Source organism: Schistocerca serialis, chromosome 3 (genome assembly GCF_023864345.2).
Source record: "Schistocerca serialis cubense isolate TAMUIC-IGC-003099 chromosome 3, iqSchSeri2.2, whole genome shotgun sequence".
Taxonomy (NCBI): domain Eukaryota; kingdom Metazoa; phylum Arthropoda; class Insecta; order Orthoptera; family Acrididae; genus Schistocerca; species Schistocerca serialis.
The window spans coordinates 937,383,057-937,404,379 of NC_064640.1; positions in this window are offsets into that span (position 1 = coordinate 937,383,057).

Consider the following 21,323-nt stretch of genomic DNA (forward strand, 5'->3'; position numbering starts at 1 on the left):
TCTGTAAATACAGGTATCAGGAAGGTAGGGCTGCAGTTGTGGTAGATACGTTGGCTCGAGAAGATTTCCAAGGATAGGTGGGCATTCAGTTGCACCAACACCAGAACCTCTGTGACCACAGAACTGACTTTCATGATCACAGCAATGAGGGTTGGTGGGCGGCAAAGGGGTTGGGGCTGACAGGGAGAGGAGGAACTAAGGAAAGATGTGAGAGATGCGTGGGGGCCAACATAGTTTGCACTCGCGCAACGTAGTTTGCACTCGCGCTAGTGGGCGGAAGACACATTTTATGTGATGTTTTTTGAGCAACCTACCAATCTTAAAGGACACGCCACCAACATACGGTAGAAAAACCAACCTCGTGGAGTTCTCTGTTTCTTCTGGCTGTTCTTGCGTGCAGGTTTCAATGCATTACGGATCTATTTATCGGAGAAGCCGTCTTGCACATACCCGCGTCATGAATGAGAAGCCCGTGGCCTGTTTGTCTGGCAGGGAGCACTGGATGTTGCTGTGCTGTATAATTCGTCTATGATAACGTTATAGCGTCAACCCTTTGCGCCAGCTCTTTTCTAGCGACTCAGTGTATATACTGGCGAGCCATTGCAGCAACACGTCAGTAAGCACCTGAAATTGACGAGCAGCTGTCTCACTTAAATATTGTGCTGCTTCCACAACATTTACCGTCGCGGTGCCCGTGAACCAATGAAGCAGTTACTACGTCGGGAAAGTCTTATTTCATTCCTACTCGTCAAGGTCGACAGATTCTAGTGTGCTTAAATCATTTTCTCGGATTATTATATGTGTCTAAGTTTAGAAGCAATCGTATTCATAAAGAATTCAGGAAGAAATGATATTTTACAAAGGAATGCAAGGGGAGAGATGTGGACAAAAGCAGTGAAGAGGATAAACCCTTGAAGGACTATGTCATATCCATACAAATGAATAGCGAACGACACAAGAATAGTCATGATTTAGTCATCCTGTGTTTGAGAATGAAAGCACTTTAAGACCTGAGACACCTTTACACATAATTTCAAACCTTACATAAACTTTTTCATAAAATGATGAAAGGAAAAATGTTTATGGCTTACTACATTTTAGCCGTTCATGCCACTACTACCAAAAGCATGACGTTTTAATTTATTGTGTCTTTAGTACTAACTGCATGCTTGACAAATTTTGCTGACGGTATTCAAACATACTACTAAAATTACCAGAATAATTACGTCATTGTACAACACTTAGTTAAGGAGATATTGTCTCACAAACACTAAATGCGTGAAAAACTACCGCATCATGGAAGACGTTTAAATTTATTACTTCATTGCTAGTAATTCTATTCGCAAGACCTTTCCACATTGGCCACTAAATGAACATACGAAGATATATCGTTGTATGATACATAGCTCAGGAAATATAATGTCAAATACTGACATGCGAGAAAATACTGCCGAATCATTGTACAGCAGATAGTTCAAGAGATACGATGTCATAAACATTGAGTTGCATGGAAGTGCAGAACGAAATTCATTAGCCATACACGTGAAATATGTCTACAAATAGGCGTGACGTGTGTTAAATATGTGTGAAATATGTTTGACATGTTTTTATGCGAGCAAAGCCACAGCTAAAAAGCTCATCCTAAATTTCTGGATTCAATCAAATCTCGTACACATATTAGTTACAATCTGGAAAGAAACACTGTAGGGGTAAGGCTCTGAGCACTATGGGCTTTAACATCTGAGGTCATCAGTCCCCTAGAACGTAGAACTACTTAAACCTAACTAACCTAAGGACAACACACACATCCTGCACGAGGTAGGATTCGAACCTACGACCGTAGCTGTCGCGCGGTTCCAGCCTGAAGCACCTAGAACCGCTCGGCCACACCGTAGGGGTAAGAACCACCAGTATCCTGTTAAGATGAGTGTGATAACATGGAGAGAGAAGGAAGGGCGAGGAGATGGACGGAGAATGAGGGTCAAGTAGGAGATAGTCACAGATAGGTGGAGGAGGAGATGGGAAGACATAGGAGAGGAACAGACAGACAGAGAGAGGGGAGACGAAGAGGTCCTGTTGGGATTCCAATTCGGTTTTACAGAGAGTACTCTACCGCATTGGCTCCTTACTTGGCTTGCATTTATCGCGAATCTCTTGCCCAACGTAAAGTCCCGAGCGACTGGAAAAAAGCGCAGTTACAGACCAATATCCTTAACATCGGTTTGTTGCAGGATTCTCCAACATATTCGCAGTTCGAATATAATGAATTTCCTTGAGACAGAGAATTTGCTGTCCATGCATCAGCACGGCTTTAGAAAGCATCGCTCCTGCGAAAAGCAACTCGCCCTTTTTTCACATGATATCTTGCGAACCATGGATGAAGGGCGTCAGATGGATGCCATATTCCTCGACTTTCGGAAAGCGTTTGACTCGGTGCCCCACTGCAGACTCCTAACTAAGGTACGAGCGTATGGGATTGGTTGCCAAGTGTGTGAGTGGCTCGAAGACTTCTTAAGTAATAGAACCCAGTAAGTTGTTTTCGATGGTGAGTGTTTATCGGAGGTGAGGGTATCATCTGGAGTGCCCCGGGGAAGTGTGGTAGGTCCGCTCTTGTTTTCTATCTACATAAATGATCTTTTGGATAGGGTGGACAGCAATGTGCGGCTGTTTGCTGATGATGCTGTGGTGTACGGGAAGGTGTCGTCGTTGAGTGACTGTAGGAGGATACAAGATGACTTGGACAGGATTTGTGATTGGTGTAAGGAACGGCAGCTATCTCTAAATATGGATAAATGTAAATTAATGCAGATGAATAGGAAAAAGAATCCCGTAATGTTTGAATACTCCATCAGTAGTGTAGTGCTTGACACAGTCACGTCGATTAAATATTTGGGCGTAACATTGCAGAGCGATATGAAGCGGGACAAGCATGTAATGGCAGCTGTGGGGAAGGCGGATAGTCGTCTTCGGTTCATTGGTAGAATTTTGGGAAGATGTGGTTCATCTGTAAAGGAGACCGCTTATAAAACACCAATACGACCTATTCTTGAGTACTGCTCGAGCGTTTGGGATCCCTACCCGGTCGGATTGAGGAAGGACATAGAAGCAATTCAGAGGCGGGCTGCTAGATTTGTTACTGGTAGGTTTGATCATCACGCTAGTGTTACGGAAATGCTTCAGGAACTGGGGTGGGAGTCTCTAGAGGAAAGGAGGCGTCCTTTTCGTGAATCGCTACTGAGGAAATTTAGAGAACTAGCATTTGAGGCTGACTGCAGTACAGTTTTACTGCCGCCAACTTACATTTGGCGGAAAGACCACAAAGATAAGATAAGAGAGATTAGGGCTCGTACAGAGGCATAAAGGCAGTCATTTTTCCCTCATTCTGTTTGGGAGTGGAACAGGGAGCGAAGATGCTAGTTGTGGTACGAGGCACCCTCCACCACGCACCGTATGGTGGTTTACGGAGTCTGTATGTAGATGTAGATGTAGACGGGCACAGAAAGGAAAGGGGAGGTGATGAACAGGGTGACTGGAAGGAGGAGATGGATAGAGAGAAGGGGATGAGTAGTGAACAGTGGGGGAAGCAGCAGAGGGGCGAGGAGCAGATTGCCAGAGAAAGGGGGAGGGGTATATGCACAGAGATATGGGCAGCAGGAGGTGGACAGAGAGCGGGGTGGGGTACGTGGACAGAGGGAGGAAGTATTGGAGATGGAGAGAGAGAGGAAGAAGGAGGAGAAGGACTAATAAAAGACTGAAATAAATACACACCGAGGCAAAGCCGGGTACTCAGCTAGTAATTTATAAATTCGTTTCGTTGTATTGAGCGTTATTGCACGGTAACTACTGGAAGACAGTCTCCCAGTGAGTTAAAAATAACGTACAATTCTAGAGTTCTAAATATCTCAGAGTCAAACATTGGTATTCCAAATACATTTTCAACAAGAACTACAATCTTGGCTTTGGCAGATCAAGAATTAGTGTAGTCACTAAATATTTTTAGCTGAAAGAAAAAATGAAGAACTGCTGAAACACTGAAGAGAAGCAGAGCATGTTCACAGATGAATGAGCTCACACCCTACGAACAAAAGCATTCTACTGAGTTTTGCAAGGAAATGAGAGAAAAATTTTCAGCCTCTGACAATCATGATCGGTCGACCTATATATTACAGTTGACAGATTTACTTCAACGGTTAAACCAGAGTTCGTGGCTGTAACAAAAGCAATTAAGAGTCCATATAACGTGATATTGTACGTGTAGATGGAAAATGAATATTTGCAAAGTTAAAACAAAATTGAGTCCTACTTATTTCACTACCTTAAAATGTAGATTTTTCCTAAAGAGTCTACACTGTACATCACCTAAATGATGGGCATGAAGGACAAAATAAATATACTGTTATTCTGCCAATGGTTTGTTACTGGTCTTCAAAACCGATTCGAAAGAATATACAGGAACTGCTAAGAATCTGTTCAGATACTGGGCTTAACTATCTGCCACCTGGTTCTTTTTTGGTTTTTCTGAGCAAGCAACAAGGAAAAAAATAAACTACAATAACCAGTCTACAACATTATATTGACTTCATGAGTAAGCATACTGCAGTGGAAAGACTTAAACACTACAGTTTTGAAGTTCATGATTGGAGACTGAAAAAGGTCGCTTTAGGGAAGTATTTGACTTCTGGGATAACAAACTGTAAACTAACAATGGAACTGATCTTAAACAGGTTACGAAGAGAGTTCTGGTTCAAGGATAATCATTATACACAGTGGTGAATGGCATATTGGAGAGCACACTAAGATGTCCAAGATCAGTCTCTGATATGCATCCAAATGTTGCAGTTTTTATTCCTGCACAGACCAGACAACGCTGTGAATCACTCTTGTTAGCACAAACATCAGTACTCCAAACCCTGGCGCTCGACCACGAAGCCGCGACACTGGATCACGGAAGACGAAAGTTTCGAAGTGGAAGCAAACAGTCTGGATACCTTATAGAGACTGACATGGAAGAAAGCACAATAGAGACCAGCGCTAATGATCTAAACAAGTTGCATACGGAACGAAGAGCATGATGCGACGCAAAGCCAGATTTTTCTTAGTCGATCTCATCGTAAAAACTGACTCTCCCGGCCTATCGCCGTCGGCAAACATCTGGGTCAGTGTTTATGTCCATACGATACTCCGTGTGCGCTCTATATGGTAGCTTTCCACATTACTCTGCCACGAGACCCACGCCAGCTCACCTGCGTCCATACAATGTGCGTCCGCTGATGTGGACAGTAAATCCATGCCACTGAAAATGCCACCTAGTGGCGAAGACGGCGTGGTTTCTGTTGCGACCTCCGTTGCAAAACCGGCCGGACAGGGTCTGCAAGTATACTACCAAATTAGGCAACGAGTGTTCAGCTAACTCCAGAGGAATGTCAGAAGTTTGTAGTTACTTATATAACGGATGGTCCACCTGCATCGTCAGGTCAGAGGACTTATTCACAGGTAGGTAGGGAAAGACTGGTGCATGTTCCAAGCAGCGGGAGCCTCGAGAGCAATTGCCGATGGCGCCCTGTTGTGGGGCGAAAGTAATGCTGCGGTCGGTGTGGTAGAGGCAGCAGATAGCGTTCACAGTGTTGCTGTTGGGATCGTCCTACTGTGAACATGCTGCTACCAACACCATCACCCGGTTGGCACGGAGGCGGCGGTGACGTGGGTCCCTTGTGGATGCAAATGATTTGAATCACGAGCCACTTGCTTTAGACCAACATCCACCACAAACAAACAACAAAGAAAAGAAAACTACATTTTTACAAATTTCAACGAAGGTCATTCTCCAGAAGACATTGAAAAGAGCCTGCAGATTTTGTAAATGACCCAGATGTCATGCAGACAGGTGACAGAACAGGAAATGTTCTTAATCAAATGCTCCAGATACCTTTGGTTAATTTATAGTGCAGAGGAAATTCCAAAGAGCAAATGGGGTGCTGAGCACTAACAAATTCTGAGAAATGGCATCCAACGGCAGCTGCATGTATGCATCGTACAAGTGAATGCGTGAAATATGCTGACCCACTGACAGATTCACCAACAATTCCTCTGGATGTGGAACGTGATATGAATCCGCGATACACTGCATTTTGAGTGTCTGTTTAAAATCGTCGCAAAGGTGCACAGTGTGATTTGGCTTCCGAATCACCACGAAAAGGATGGCCCACTGAACAGACGAAATTGCGCCAAGCTCCTACCAACAATGCAACGTGGTCTTGGCCTTGGCACACACAGTGAAGGGAATGGTGCGGGAGGCGGGTCCGACAAAATTTAGGCTTTGCTGATAGCTTGAGGAAGACACAGGACTCGAAATTTTATGCCCAACCCAAGGTACCCTCAAAGAACTTATCGTATGACCTTAGTAAATAGTCAAAATCCCAAAACTTGAAAGGAACCGACTGCCACGCTTAATAGACTTTGTTTATGAGCTGGAATCCAAAAACAGAAAAGATCTCTAGTAAAAAAGTATTTTGCAAGAACAGTGCATTTACTGGGAACAATGTTAAGTTACGTTCAACTTTCTTATAACATGCTGAGATGGAGAATAGCCCTCGCAATGATATATACTATATATTATAGTGCAGGGCAGCGCAAGAGCCATACGTATCTAAGTTAATTAGGCTCACCAATAAGTCTGTGTCTACCTGAAACTCATTCAGTCGCCCACATGTTGACAGAAACCTAGGCTCCAATATCATAATACAGTGTCTCAGTTAGAGCTTATAACACACTGAAATGTTCATACCACCCCACTAGCATTCTACATCAATTAATGCAACGACGACCATTCTAAACTTTAAAGGTTCTCAGAAAAACGCACTACATCTACTGTACCACTGACGTATGGCTCGGAGACTGATGTCACCACATGGACATCCATTTACGGTTAACATTTCTTCCTGTCTGGTAAGGCCGGTAAATAAGTCCGTGTTTCCCAGATTAATCATGGCTGTTACCCAATGCGATTATTAAACTAGCACATGGTGAAGCAACTAGTACTGGGCGTCAGAACTCCTTGAAGAAGAAAGACTTTGGGAGACTATTGGTACTAATAAAAAAGTGCCTCGCAAGTTAAGTCAGTAATGACAGGGCAAGGGAATTTACCATCCTTGGGCTGCACATCTCGTTTTCAAGAAGGGAAGAAAAAGTTCATCCTCCACCCTCTCCTCTCGGAATTGAGTACACAAATAAGTCAAATTTATGTAACAAAAGGCCAATCTACTTGAGGCTTAATGAGCTAGTGCTGCTGTCAATTATTATTTACTACAACGCAAAATAAAATTTAAGGTAATGACCAACGTCAGCAGAATACCACAGGGTAGTGCTTATGAGGCTTCGGGTCTGCCTCCAAGTCCAGGATGGGCATCCAACGACAGTACTGCTGCTTACTGACCGTCAAAACGTGATAGCAAGTGACCGACTTTTCGGCATAGCCATGTAGGTCAGTGCAGTACAATATGGATCAACTGACAATCGGGGCATGACCGCTAAGTTCCCCATTGAGCGGAAGCAGATGTTGATGAAGGAGAGCGATGCCAAGAGCCCGAAAAATGTCACGAGCCTGGAGCATGACTTTTCGACTTATTTGCACCTGCCAAGCTCGAATCGTCGATGGTGTCATCACATGGTGGTTCAATGGAAGGCACTGTCACCTGGCCAACCCTCCAGATCGCCAGGGGCTGTTTAATGTGTGTTTCTATCTTCGCCATCTGCCAGTTGTCGGAAAGTAGGTCCGATGCCGTAGCCATGAGATCATATGATTCAGTAACCTCGGACACTTCGGCTAAAGAAGGGTCACACTGATCATATGACATAGTTTGGACTTCGGAATCGGGCGCTTCCCTTGAACATGGTTCCTCGGGACTATAGTCGGCACCTTGCTGCCAGAAAGGAGGAAAGAGTCTGGTAAGTCAGACTCCTTCCGTGGGTCGGTTTTGGGGTACCACTCCTGTATGAAGAGAGGGGGGGCTAAATGCATTGCGCTCACTAGCTGAACAGCTATTACTAAACTATCATGGCAAGATACGTAATGTCACTACGGCTAGTCGCCGGCCGGTGTGGCCGTGCGGTTAAAGGCGCTTCAGTCTGGAACCGCGTGACCGCTACGGTCGCAGGTTCGAATCCTGCCTCGGGCATGGATGTGTGTGATGTCCTTAGGTTAGTTAGGTTTAATTAGTTCTAAGTTCTAGGCGACTGATGACCTCAGAAGTTAAGTCGCATAGTGCTCAGAGCCGTTTGAACTACGGCTAGTCGGCCTAGGAAACAATTTAGGAACGGCCTAGCATCCGTCTAACGGCAGGAATTGGCGCCTTGACCAATATTACGGTTTATTCAATTCAATTAACTGTCATTATCGCATTACATTTGGCGATAACAGATTTGGGAGAGAGGTTAGTAGGGGAATTAACTGTTCTGTCAGTTTACAATTAATATGTTTAATTGGCCAATTAATTTTGATATTTCCGCTATAACGTTTCAAAGACAGCACGGCAGCTACTATTTTGCATTCGATTTAGGAACTAATTGTTATAATATGCTGACATTTGTAGAGATGATTCTTCTTTGGGTTCTACAAACACACGGTTGACACTGGTATTGGGTGATGTTACTACTGGTTTAGCGTATGGACCAATGTTTGCGTCTCCTACATTCAATATTTGAATTGTGCACGTAACATGATAATACGTGTTATATAAAAATCAAGTCCCAAAAGCTGAGTGATGTCAAATTCTCTAAAAATGACGATTGTGCAGTAGAAATTTAAAGTAATTAAATGCACTTTTGTTTCAAAAATCATATTATCCTACTGCGCAAAGCATTCCACGATGTGAGCAGGAGTTTGATGTTTATGCAAGGAGCAATCCACAGGTAGCCCCGTGTTTCAACACAACTGGGTACGTTCACCACAGAGGTCTACTCGTTGGTCTGCCACCAGTTAACCATCCCTCGTTTGGGTATCCGATGTCTTATGCTAAAACGTTTGTGTTTCAGTTTCTGCAAGGCCTTCAAGATGGTGACACGCGATAGCATATAGAGTTTTGTTGATTCATTCTGGGCGTGGAGATGGGAGCTAACAATGTCCTTTCACGTTTAATGCTTAGTTATGAGACTACGCTCCATTTAAGTGCAAAACTGAACCATCACATTGTAAGAATATGAGGAACACAGCATCCACGATAGATACTCTCCAAAACTTAACATGTTTGAGACGCTTTCTGAGACAACATGTACATCTCGTAACTTTTTCCGGGTATAGTTACAGGAATTACGTAGCTGATCATCTTTGAGATCTTGCTTTGTTGGCAGATGTGAGGCATGATAAAATACGAATTTTCTGTAGTATTGAGCACCACCGGATTGCCACCTGCAACCGTACTTAACAACGAGCTGCCTCAAACAAGCGTCGTCCATGGGAGGTTTACGGAATTCCCGATACAGAATTGTCCTTCAAGGTTACCTGGCATTAAGATATGTGGTTCTTTTTTTTTGTGGAGGGTTGTGAAACACTAGGTCAATATGTCTCTCCTTCCAGAAACTTTGGGTGAACTGCGAAGCTGGATACAAACAGCAGGGACTGCAGTAAGTCCAGACATTCTCACAAAATAATGGGACGTGTTTGACTATCGTCTGGATTTTTGTCGTACTTCCAACAGGGGGTACATTTAACACGTGTGAAAGATAAATTAAAACTTCGATCCTAAACGATTTTGTAAAAAGTAAGCGAAGGTTGTTTGTGAAAGGGCATAATAGAAATGCTGTTTGAAATAGTTTGTATTCACGAAGTATTTAAGTAAGTTCAAAAGGTCTACTATACAGTCAGTCTCAAACGCCTCATACATCCGTCTAGGGCTGAAAAGAAAGACAGCTGGCAGAATTAAAAAATGTTGCATTCTACATTTAGAAACGTGTTTACGAGTTTGCATGAAGACATCACCGCTGCACAGATCCAAAAATGAGAGACATTGATTTAAGCTCTCCAGCATCGTCATTCTATTAAGACTAATTAAAACGCGCAAGGCACCAATTTGTGATTCAATCTTAGCTACATTCTGTACTGAGTGCGCAGTCGAATTATTTCCCTCCCCAGCTGGTATTTATCGAGAATCGCTAGTGCAGAGAGTAAACTGAAAAATAGCAGAGGCGACTGAAGTATACAAAAGTGATAAGGTACCAGATGCAAAGAATTACAGACCAAATTCGCTGAAATATGTCTGCTGCAGTATCCTAGAGGAGTAAGAAGTTCAGGTATTACGACGTTCCCGGAGGAAAACAAACGATTCTCAAAGAATCAGCATGGATTCAGAAACAAAACATTACTTTCAAATACAGCACTCATTATTCATACGCGACATCTTCCAAACATTAGATGAAGGTGAACAGGTAGTGTTCCTCTTCCTATGTTTGACCACTAACAAAGATACGATGGTACGAGTATCTGCACAGATACATGACTGGGTCGTTGAATATGTAACTAACAGAATCTACCGAGTCCTACTAGATGAAGTATGTTGAACAGAAACAGTAATTAACATTAGGTGTGTCTCTAAGGCTCGTAAGAGGAGGAACGGATGGAGTAACACCTCGTGAGAAAACCGTGGTTCACCTCATCCGTGTGATAGTACCTCGTGAGCGCCCCTTACCAGGCTAACATTGCAGATGTCAACGGCAATGACGGTGGAAACGAAGTTCATTGATACGACTGAACTTGCAGAAGAGGCAGCCCTGCTGTTAACGTTAAGGTAAAAAATTAGAAATTAAAACATCTGTTTCCATGTCAGGCAGTCTTTGGTCAGCGTCTGTACCCCAGGGCAGGGATAGCTGGAAAGATTCCCATAAGAATATCTTACTTTTAATTCTGATTTACAAATATATAGCCACAATGAGAAAATAAAATAACGTGAAGTGTGATGAAAACACCAATATGATTCCAGGTATCCACTTCAGCACTCCCGAAAGGAGAGCAAACAGACGCTTCCACTATGGAACGTCTGAGCAGCACACAAGGAAAAGTTGAGGGAGCTTCAAAACCTTTGTAATCTTAAACTGAAATTTAAGAGGAAATATAAATTTACAATCACAAATATTAACACCCTCTGCAAAATTGGAAAACTGAATCAATGATAAGCCTTCTCAACAACAACTACAACTGCTACAACAACATCGAGCTAGCGGCCTTCGTGAACAAAGTATTCTAATAACCTAACAACGGATAATAAGTTATGTCGAATTTTTAAAGGCTGTTGAAAGTTTACAAGAAGAGCACAACAGTCACTAAGGGATGAATTCTGTGTCCAACTGGCGAAGGGAAACCATTCCTAAAAGTTATTGGAAACTATCCAGCTCATAAATGACTCAGGGATAGAAGATATATGTAAGTCATTTTATCTTAAAATCATGAGAATACATTTAAAAAATCTACCTAGAAAGTAAAGAACGTGCATCTCACGAAACCCCAACTTCAAAGAGATTCAAAATGATCATGTCGCCATCTCCAGACATAATTATCAACAAATCAGAAACATTAAAATCAAGAGGGGAACTGAAGTTGATTCATATCGCTACCCCAGTAAGAGCAACATGAAATTCATTCCAAAACATAAAGCCAAGAACCAATTCCGTAGGACAAATATAGTTAATTTAACTATGAAACACCGACCAAATTCCATGATAATACTGATGGGATTAACAGTTACATCAAACGACTCAAACACTAAAGAGCCCCCGGATAAAGATTGCCTGAAAACAAAAACTGCTTGAGCAGTGGAAATCTACATGACACAATCATAAAGAAAAACTAGATAAGGTCTAGGACATGGAAACAGTTCCAGAAAATTGGAAGGTTGATTAATTCACCTGCTTCATAAAAAAGTTGACGAAACAGACATCAATAATTGCAGAAGAACTTCATTACTGCGTATTAGAACACATAATCTTACCGATTGCCTTATCGATAGCTCTTCTGGACATATTAAATCCCCAATTAAATAAAGAAATTGGAGCGTCTGAAACAGGATTTATGAGTATCATACGATGTCCAGAGCAAATTCTAAACCTTAGTGCTAATATCTGTACATCTTAAATAGGTTAATGATTCGATAGACAGGTACTCCCTTCTCTAAACAATGAAGCAATTTGCAGCAGACAGGAAAACTCTGGAGATAACCAAACAATCTCATAAAATCACGACATCTAAAATTCAATTTCATGGAGCAGTTTCTAGTCCCTTCCAAATTGTTTTGTGAGTTACACTAGCAGACGGTTTGCCATCACTTTTATTCACCTGTGTGCTGGAAAAAGTTATAAGACAATAGAAAATAGAGGAGGAAAAGTTAAACGTTAATAACAGAAAAAGCTGGATAGATCACGTGAAGCAATAAATGGTTTACCTTTACAGACTATCTCATAATAATAGATGGAACCTCAGAGAAAGGAAAGGTTAGAACCTCTGGATGAGAGAAGTGAAGAGGCAGGTTTACAGATATCTTTATCACCAGCCCTAGTAACTCACCAAGAATTTTTTAAACTAAATATGGCAACATCAAGAAAACAGAACAGCTTTAAATATATGGGTGAAAATATAAACATCAAAAGCGAAAAATAAGCATTTGAAATCAGCACTGAAAGAATTAAAATATCATACGTGAAAGTAAGAAATTTGTGCAGTAAAAATATTTTTCTTAAGATATTAAACAAAGACAATACAAAACAGTTGTAAAATCAGGCGCCTGCAACGGGTCTCAAGAACTACCATTATCTCGATGGAAAATGACACTAGAAGATTTGGAAAAATAAGGAAAAACAATCTTGCGAGAAATTTTTGGTTCAATCAAGACCAAAGGTGACAGGTTCAGTAGCTGACGATGCTCGCTTAAATGTGGATAAATGTAAGATAAGACCTGTAACAATGAGAAGTAACTCTATAGCGTCTACGTCGCAACGTGCAAGTATTTAGGTGTACTACTGAGAAGCGATATGGAACTGGATGGGAGTGTTCAATCATTATTACGGAAGGCGAACGGTAGACTTAAATCTTTTGTAAGAGTTAAATGAAAATACAGTAGATATGTAAAGAAAGTGCCAGTGCGGCTAATTCTAGAATGTTATCCAGCGTTTTGAGTTCTCATGAAGTAGGTATGACAACAGATTGCGAACGAATTCAGATACGCGCTGCGAGAATCGTAACTGGTCGTTATAGAAATTGTAACAGAAATTCACGGGAAATTGAAATGGGATTCCCAGGAAGAATGACGACATTATTCTCGCGAAATCCTGTCCAATAAATTTAGAGAAACTGTATTCGAGGACGAGTGAGCATAAAACATGTTCCATAATTCTAGAACAGATTGACGCCAGCGTTATATGCCTTTAATTGTGTATATTGGTACTACGACTCTTCTTTAAAACTGGAATGACAAGCACTTTCTTTAAGTCGCTACGTACCTTTTGTTGTTCCAGTGACCTGCGATAAACTGCTGCTAGCAGCAGAGCACGTTCTTTCTCATAATCATTGTATAATATTACAGTTTCGAAGTATCCTCCACCACGCACTGTACAGTGGCTTGTGGAGTGTACATACTGAGATATAGATACAGCTGTTTGTTTTGATGTAGCTTTGTACTTAGTACGTTGAAAATGACCGGTACTTAGTTAATTGTCTTCTGTATGAGTTTTCTTGGATTCAGTGAAACACTGAAGCAAGCAAACCTTTGTTTTATGACTGCGGGGACTTTCTGAGAATATAAAAACTAAGGGGCAGCCGACATTTCTGCACATATGATGGTTATGTGACCATAGTGGGACACAACATGTTTGCGCAACGCTTAGACAATTGGTACTGTCTTTTGGGAGCCTTCCATAGCCTTTCCCTTACTCGACATCATTTATCATTATTACATAACTCTAAAGTATTCCCATTCAGTTATTCCCAAGAAACATTTGGCATTGTATTACACTCTATGCCATGGTCAATTTCTAACTATTCCCAACGTCTCCCTCTCTTTCCACCCAGGAATCCCACAGTCAAAAAACGGCTGTAGAATTTTCCTGCAATGGTGCGCTAACCAGCGATAGAAAATGGTTAATTCATGTCATCCATTGTCGTTTTTCCTCTTCCTTTCACGCAGTTTTACATAATTGAACCCATTGGAATCGCAGTGGTATCAAAATGGTTCAAGTGGCTCTGAGCATTATGGGACTCAACATCTGTGGTCATTAGTCCCCTAGAACTTAGAACTACTTAAACCTAACTAACCTAAGGACATCACACACATCCGTGCCCGAGGCAGGATTCGAACCTGCGACCGTAGCGGTCACGCGGTTCCAGACCGACGCGCCTAGAACCGCACGGCCACACCGGCCGGTCGCAGTGGTATCCCAACCGGTTAACGTCACAGGAGTGAATCTGCCATATCATCTTCACGATAGTATTTCAACAATGATATGAAGCTATTAACGGAAACCACAGGAGCACTAACTCGCTATTCTCAAACGGGGGTACCAATCCTGATCTTTCAGAATACGAGCTTAGTGCTTTAACCATAGCGTCATCAATGCTGCACTACCAGAACAGATACGTGTAATGACTGAGACAGGTAATTTAGTAATGATCTGTTGTTTTGCGGCGTAGCAGAGTCCGCGAAATCTCCTTTTGTAAGTCTGGTGCCGAAAACGAAGCCCTAAATCGTAAGAAGCTTACTTTGTTTGCCTTCAACAGCACTTCCTTGTTCCAAACGTCATCTCGTTCGTGTTACAGCTTCTTTATATTCCTCATGTAATCCGTCGGGAATTACGCCCTTAAAGCTCTTTACGGTCTTCTTCTTAATTAGGATTCAGTGTTATGACACCCTCCCCTAAAAAAACGGATGTCATTAAAACTCTTTTCCTCCTCCTCGTGCTAAATGAGCCTATTTAAGGTATAAAATGTTGTTGAGAAAGAGGCCACCGATTTTTAAGACAAATTAAAAAGGAAGAGCTGAACGGCTGGAGGGAGATGTAGGAGGAGAAGAGAGGGAAGAGCTGCGGAGGACCGGGGATCACGATGCGCAGAGCCAGGTGCCGGGCGCCGGCCACTGAAATATGGGACAAAGGGGACTCTAAACAGCACGCTCATTAAAAGGAGACTCTCTCAAATTTTATCAGACGCTCATCTGACTTCACAAAGGCGAAACCGGCCATAGTATAGTTTACAACTTGCCTCGTGCTAGCACTGTTACTGACTGTCAAGATTTCGGGAGAGTTTACATAAAAACGTGGAAGTTACTGTGCTCTCGGGTATCTACGGAACTTTTGTCTGGCTTGATGAAATTTCTATCATTTGTACTTATAGGAAAACGAACAGTGTACCCTCACCCATGTGATGGCGATATGCACGAATACAAGTGGTGGTAGTATCGCGTACATGAGGTATCAAAGGACAGCGCATTGGCGGAGTTGTCATTTGCACCATAGATGATTCATATGAACATGTTTCCGACGTGATTATGGCCACGCGACGGGAATTAACATATGCTGAAAGCGGAATGGTAGTTGGAACGATACGTATGGGACATTCCATTTCGGAAATCGTTGTTGTTGTTGTTGTTGTTGTTGTTGTCTTCAGTACGGAGACTGGCTTGATGTAGCTCTCCATGCTACTCTATCCTGTGCAAGCTGCTTCATTTCAAAGTAACTACAGCACGCTACATGTTTCTGAATCTGCTTAGTGTATGCATCTTTTGGTCTCCGATCTTTACCCTCCGCGCTGCCCTCCAATAGCAAACTGCTTATCCTTTGATGTCTCAGAACATGTCCTACCAACCGGTCCCTCCTTCTGGTCAAGTTGCGCCACAAATTCCTCTTCTCCACAATTCTATTCAGTACCTCCTCATTACTTACGTATCAACCCATCTAATAGTCAGCATTCTTCTGTTGCACCACATTTAGGAAGCTTCTATTCTCTTCTTGTCTAAACTATTTATCGTCAATGTTTCACATCCATACAAATACTTTGAGAAAAAACTTCCTGACACTTAAATTTATACTCGATGATAACAAATTTCTCTTCTTCAGAAATGCTTTTCTTGCCATTGCCAGTCTACATTTTATATCCTCATTACTTCGACCGTCATAAGTTATTTTGCTCTCTAAATAGCAAAACTCATCTACTACTTTAAGTGTCTCATTTCCTAATCTAATTCCCTCAGCATCACCTGAAGTAATTCGATACATTCCATTTACCTCGTTTTGCTTTTATTGATATAGCCTCCTTTCAAGACACTGTCCATTCCGTTCAACTGTTCTTCCAGGTCCTTTGCTGTCTCTGACAGAATTACAATGTCATCGGCAAACCTCAAAGTTTCTATTTCATCTCCATGGATTTCAATTTCTACTCCAAATTTTTCTTTTGTTTCCTTTACTGCTTGCTCAATGTGTTAATCGAATAACATCGGGGATAGGCTACAACCTGTCTCACTCCCTTCCGAACCACTGCATCCCTTTCGTGCCCTTCGTGTCTTATAACTGCGATCAGGTTTCTGTACAAATTGTAAATAACCTTTCGCTCCGTGTACTTGACGCCTGCCAGCTTCAGAATTTGAGGGTATTCTAGTCAACATTGTCAAAAGCTTTCTCTAAGTCTACAAATGCTAGAAACGTGGGTTTGCGTTTTCTTATTCTATCTTCTAAGATAAGTCGTACGGTCAGTATTGCCTCACGTGTTCCTACATTTCTACGGAATCCAAACTGATCTTCCCATAAGTCGGCTTCTACCAGTTTTTTCATTCGTCTGTAAGGAATACGTGTCATTATTTTACAGCCATGACTTATCAAACTGATAGTTCGGTAATTTTCTCACCTGTCGACACCTGCTTTCTTTGGGATTGTAATTATTATATTCTTCTTGAAGTCGGAAGGTATTTCGCAGGTTTCATACATCTTGTTTACCTGATGGTGGAGGTTTGACAGGGCTGGCTTTGCGTAGGTTATCAGTAGTTCTAATGGAATATTGTTTACTCCCGGGGCCTTGTTCCGACTTAGGTCTTCCAGTGCTCTGTCAAACTCTTCACGCAGTATCATATCTCCCATATCATCTTCACCTACGTCCTCTTTCATTTTCATAATATTATCCTCAAGTACATCACGCTTGTATAGACCTTCCATATAATCCTTCCACCTTTCTGTTTTCCCTTCTTTGCTTAGAACTGATTTTCCATCTTAGCTCTTGATATCCATACAAGTGGTTCTCTTTTGTCCAAAGGTCTCCTTAATTTTCCTGTAGGCAGTATCTATCTTAGCCCTAGTGATATATGCCTCTTAGTCCTTACATTTGTCCTCTAGCCATCCCTGCTTAACCATTTTGCACTTCCTGTCGATCCCATTTTAGAGAAGTTTGAATTCCTTTTTTCCTGCTTAATTTACTACATTTTTATATTTTCTCCTTTCATCAGTTAAATTCAATACATCTTGTGTTACCCAAGGATTTCTACTATCCCTCGTCTTTTTACCTACTTTCTCCTCTGCTGTCTTCACTATTTCGTCTCTCATTCTTCTTCTACTGTATTTCTTTCCCCCCTTCTTGTCAATTGTTCCCTGATGCTCTCTCAGAAACTCTCTACAGCATCTGGTTCTTTCAGTTTAGCCAGGTCCCATCTCCTTAAATTCCCACCTTTTTGCAGTTTATTCAGTTTTAGTCTACAGTTCATAACCAATAGATTGCGGTCAGAATCCACATCTGCCCCTGTAAATGTCTTACTGTTTAAAACCTGGTTCCTGAATCTCTGTCTTACGATAATAAAATCTATCTGAAACCTTCCAGTGTCTGCAGGCTTCTTCCACGTATACAACCTTCTTTCACGATTCTTAAACCAAGTGTTAGCTATGATTAAGTTATGCTCTTTGCAAAATTCAACCAGGCGGCTTCCTCTTTCATTAACCTATTGCGTTTCCTTCTTTTCCTTTTCCTGCTATCGAATTCCAGTCACCAGTGACTATTAAATTTTCGTCTAGCTTCACTATCTGAATAATTTCTTTTACCTCATCATACATTTCATAATTCGTTCACTATGGTGTTCGTACTAGCTTACTTGCGCTCCTATTTTTTAATTCATTATTAAACCTAGTCCTGCATTATCCCTATTTGATTTTGTATTTATAACCCTGTATTCACCTGACCAGAAGTATTGTTCCTTCTGCCACCGAACTTCACTAATTCCCACTATATTTAACTTTAACCTGTTCATTTCCCTTTTTAAATTTTCTAACTTACCTGCCCGATTAAAGGACCTGACATTCCACGCTCCCATCCGTAGAACGCCAGTTTCATTTTTCCTGATAACTACGTGCTCCTGAGTAGTCCACGCCCGAAAATATGAATGGGGGACTATTTTAACTCCGGAATATTTCACCCAAGAGGACGCCATCATCATTTAACCATACAGTAAAGCTGCATGCCCTCGGGAAAAGTTACGGCTGTAGTTTCCCCTTACAGAATTCAATATTAGGAAATCCACAGTGTCAAGAACGTGCCGAGGATACCAAATTTCACTACGCACAACGCAGTGGCCGACGACCTCCATTTGACGATCGAAAGCAGCGGCATTTGCGTAGGGTTGTCGGTGCTAACAGGCAAGCAACAGTGTGTAAATTAACCGTAGAAATCATTGTGGGACGTACGACGAACATATCCGTCAGGCCAGAGCACTAAAATGTGGCGTTAATGGGCTATGGCAGCAGACGACCGACGCGACTGCCTTTGGAGAAGGGAGAACCGATTGAGGTACTCAAAGTACCCTCCGCTACACACCGTCAGGTGGCTTGCGGAGTATGGATGTAGATGTAGATGTAGATGTTAGCAGCACGACATCAGCTGCAGAGCTTCTCCTAGGATCGTGACTGTAGTGGACTGACGCGACAGCCAATCCACTATGACGGGTAGCCGAAAGGCACGCGTTTAAACTCACGCAGGCTGGCGTGAGGTCTGAAACAGGATACGTAATGAATGCTATAAAGAAAAGTACGTAGCTGCTGGAATACTTAACTTTAATCCATAATTGGTGTACATCGCTCTTGTACAGATATAATCTCCATTTCAATATAACTTAGTGATGGCGCCTTGTAGGTCGTAGCACATGACTTAGCTGAAGGCTATGCTAACTATAGTCTCGGCAAATGAGAGGTTATTTGTCAGTGAACTGTTGCTAGCTACGTCGGCTGTACAATTGGGGCGAGTGCCAGTACGTCTCTCTAGACCTGCCGTGTGGTGGCGCTCGGTCTGCTATCACTGACAGTGGCGACACGCGGGTCCGACATGCACTAATGGACCGCGGCCGATTTAAAGCTACCACCTAGCAAGTGTGGTGTCTGGCGGTGACACCACAGTGACCATATAGGTTGGACCCTACAGGACTGGAAAATCGTGACCTGGTCAGATGATTTCCGATTTCAGTTGGTAAGAGCTGATGGTAGGGTTCGAGTGTGGAACAAGCTCCACAAAGCCATCGGCCCAAGTTGTCAAATAGGCGCTGTACAAGCTGACGGTGGCACCATAATAATGTGGGTTGTGTTTACCTGGTATGGAATTGGTCCTCTGGTCCAACTGAACCAATCATTGAAGGGAAAAGGTTAAGTTCGGCTGCTTGAATACCACTTGCAGCCATTCACGGACTTGACGTCCCCAAGCAAGGATGGAATCTTTATGGATGATGCTGTGCCATGTCACGGGCCCACAACTGTTCACGACTGGCTTGTACATTCTGAACAATTCGAGCGAATGATTTGGCCACACAGAGCTCCCGACATGAATCCCATTGAACAGTTATGGGACATAATGGAGAGATCACTTCATGCACAAAATCTTGCACCGGCAACAGTTTTGCAATTGTGGATGGCTTTAGAGACAGCATGGCTCAGTATTTCTGCACGGGACTTCTAACGACTTGTTGAGTTGATGCCTCGTCGACTTACTGCACTACGTCGGGCAAAAGGAGGACCGACACGATATTAGGAACTATCCGATGACTTTTGTCACCTCAGTATATACGCTGCAGAAACTCCATCAAACGGGAACATTTTGAACTCCTCTTATACATTTCTGATTTGAATTTCTCTCTGGATTGTTGTTTACACTTCATACGACCTGGCTACGATCTGGACCTGGTTATTCGTTACATCACGATCTCCGCTGCCATTCACCTCCTATTTCGTTCCGTGGATCTCAGCGTTAACACACGGGTAAGTTATCATAAACTGTGCTCTATCTACGAAAAATGGCATAGAAAATACAGCATTAAGAAGATCTAAATATTGTTATTACATGATCAAAATTACTGAGAATATATATCCAGAAATAAAAAGTTATTAAAAGTTCGTATATCAGCAAAGCCTCACGCTTATCTACCTGATGATACTGTGACTTCTTTATGTAGCATCTTCTTTTATTTTTCATCCATCTCTCATTTCCTACGTACGTCGAGTGAAGAAATCAATGTGAAACTCTCTCGTTATAGACAGTTGGAGGTGGGAAAATGTCTTCCTCAATTTCATTTTAGGTGCACTTATATGTATCGTCAGAGGTCTCTTGTTAATAAGACAATCAGGTCTCTCTTGTGTTAGCAGACATATACAGGGTGGTCCATTGATCGTGACCATTCCAAATATTTCACGAAATAAGCGTCAAACGAAAAAACTACAAAGAACGAAGCTCATCTAGCTTGAAGGGGGAAACCAGATGGCGCTATGGTTGGCCCGCTACATGGCGCTGCCATAGGTCAAACGGATATCAACTGCGTTTCTGGATAGGAACCCCCATTTTTTATTACATATTCGTGTAGTAAGTAGAGAAATATGAATGTTTTAGTTGTACCACTTTTGTCGCTTTGTGATAGATGGCGCTATAATAGTCACAAACATATGGCTCACAATTTTAGACGAACAGTTGGTAACACGTAGGTTTTTTTTAAATTAAAATACAGAATGTAGGTACGTTTTAACATTTTATTTCGGTTGTTCCAATGTGATACATGTACCTTTGTGAACTTAACATCTTTGAGAACGCATGCTGTTACAGCCTGATTACCTGTAAATACCACATTAATGCAATAAATGCTCAAAGTGTTATCCGTCAACCTCAATGCATTTGGCAATACGTGTAACGACATTTCTCTCAACAGCGAGTAATTCGCCTTCCGTAATATTCGTACATGCATTGACAATGCGCTGACGCATGTTGTAAGGCGCTGGGGGTGGATCACGATAGCAAATTTCCTTCAACTTTCCCCACAGAAAGAAACCCGGGGACGTCAGATCCAACA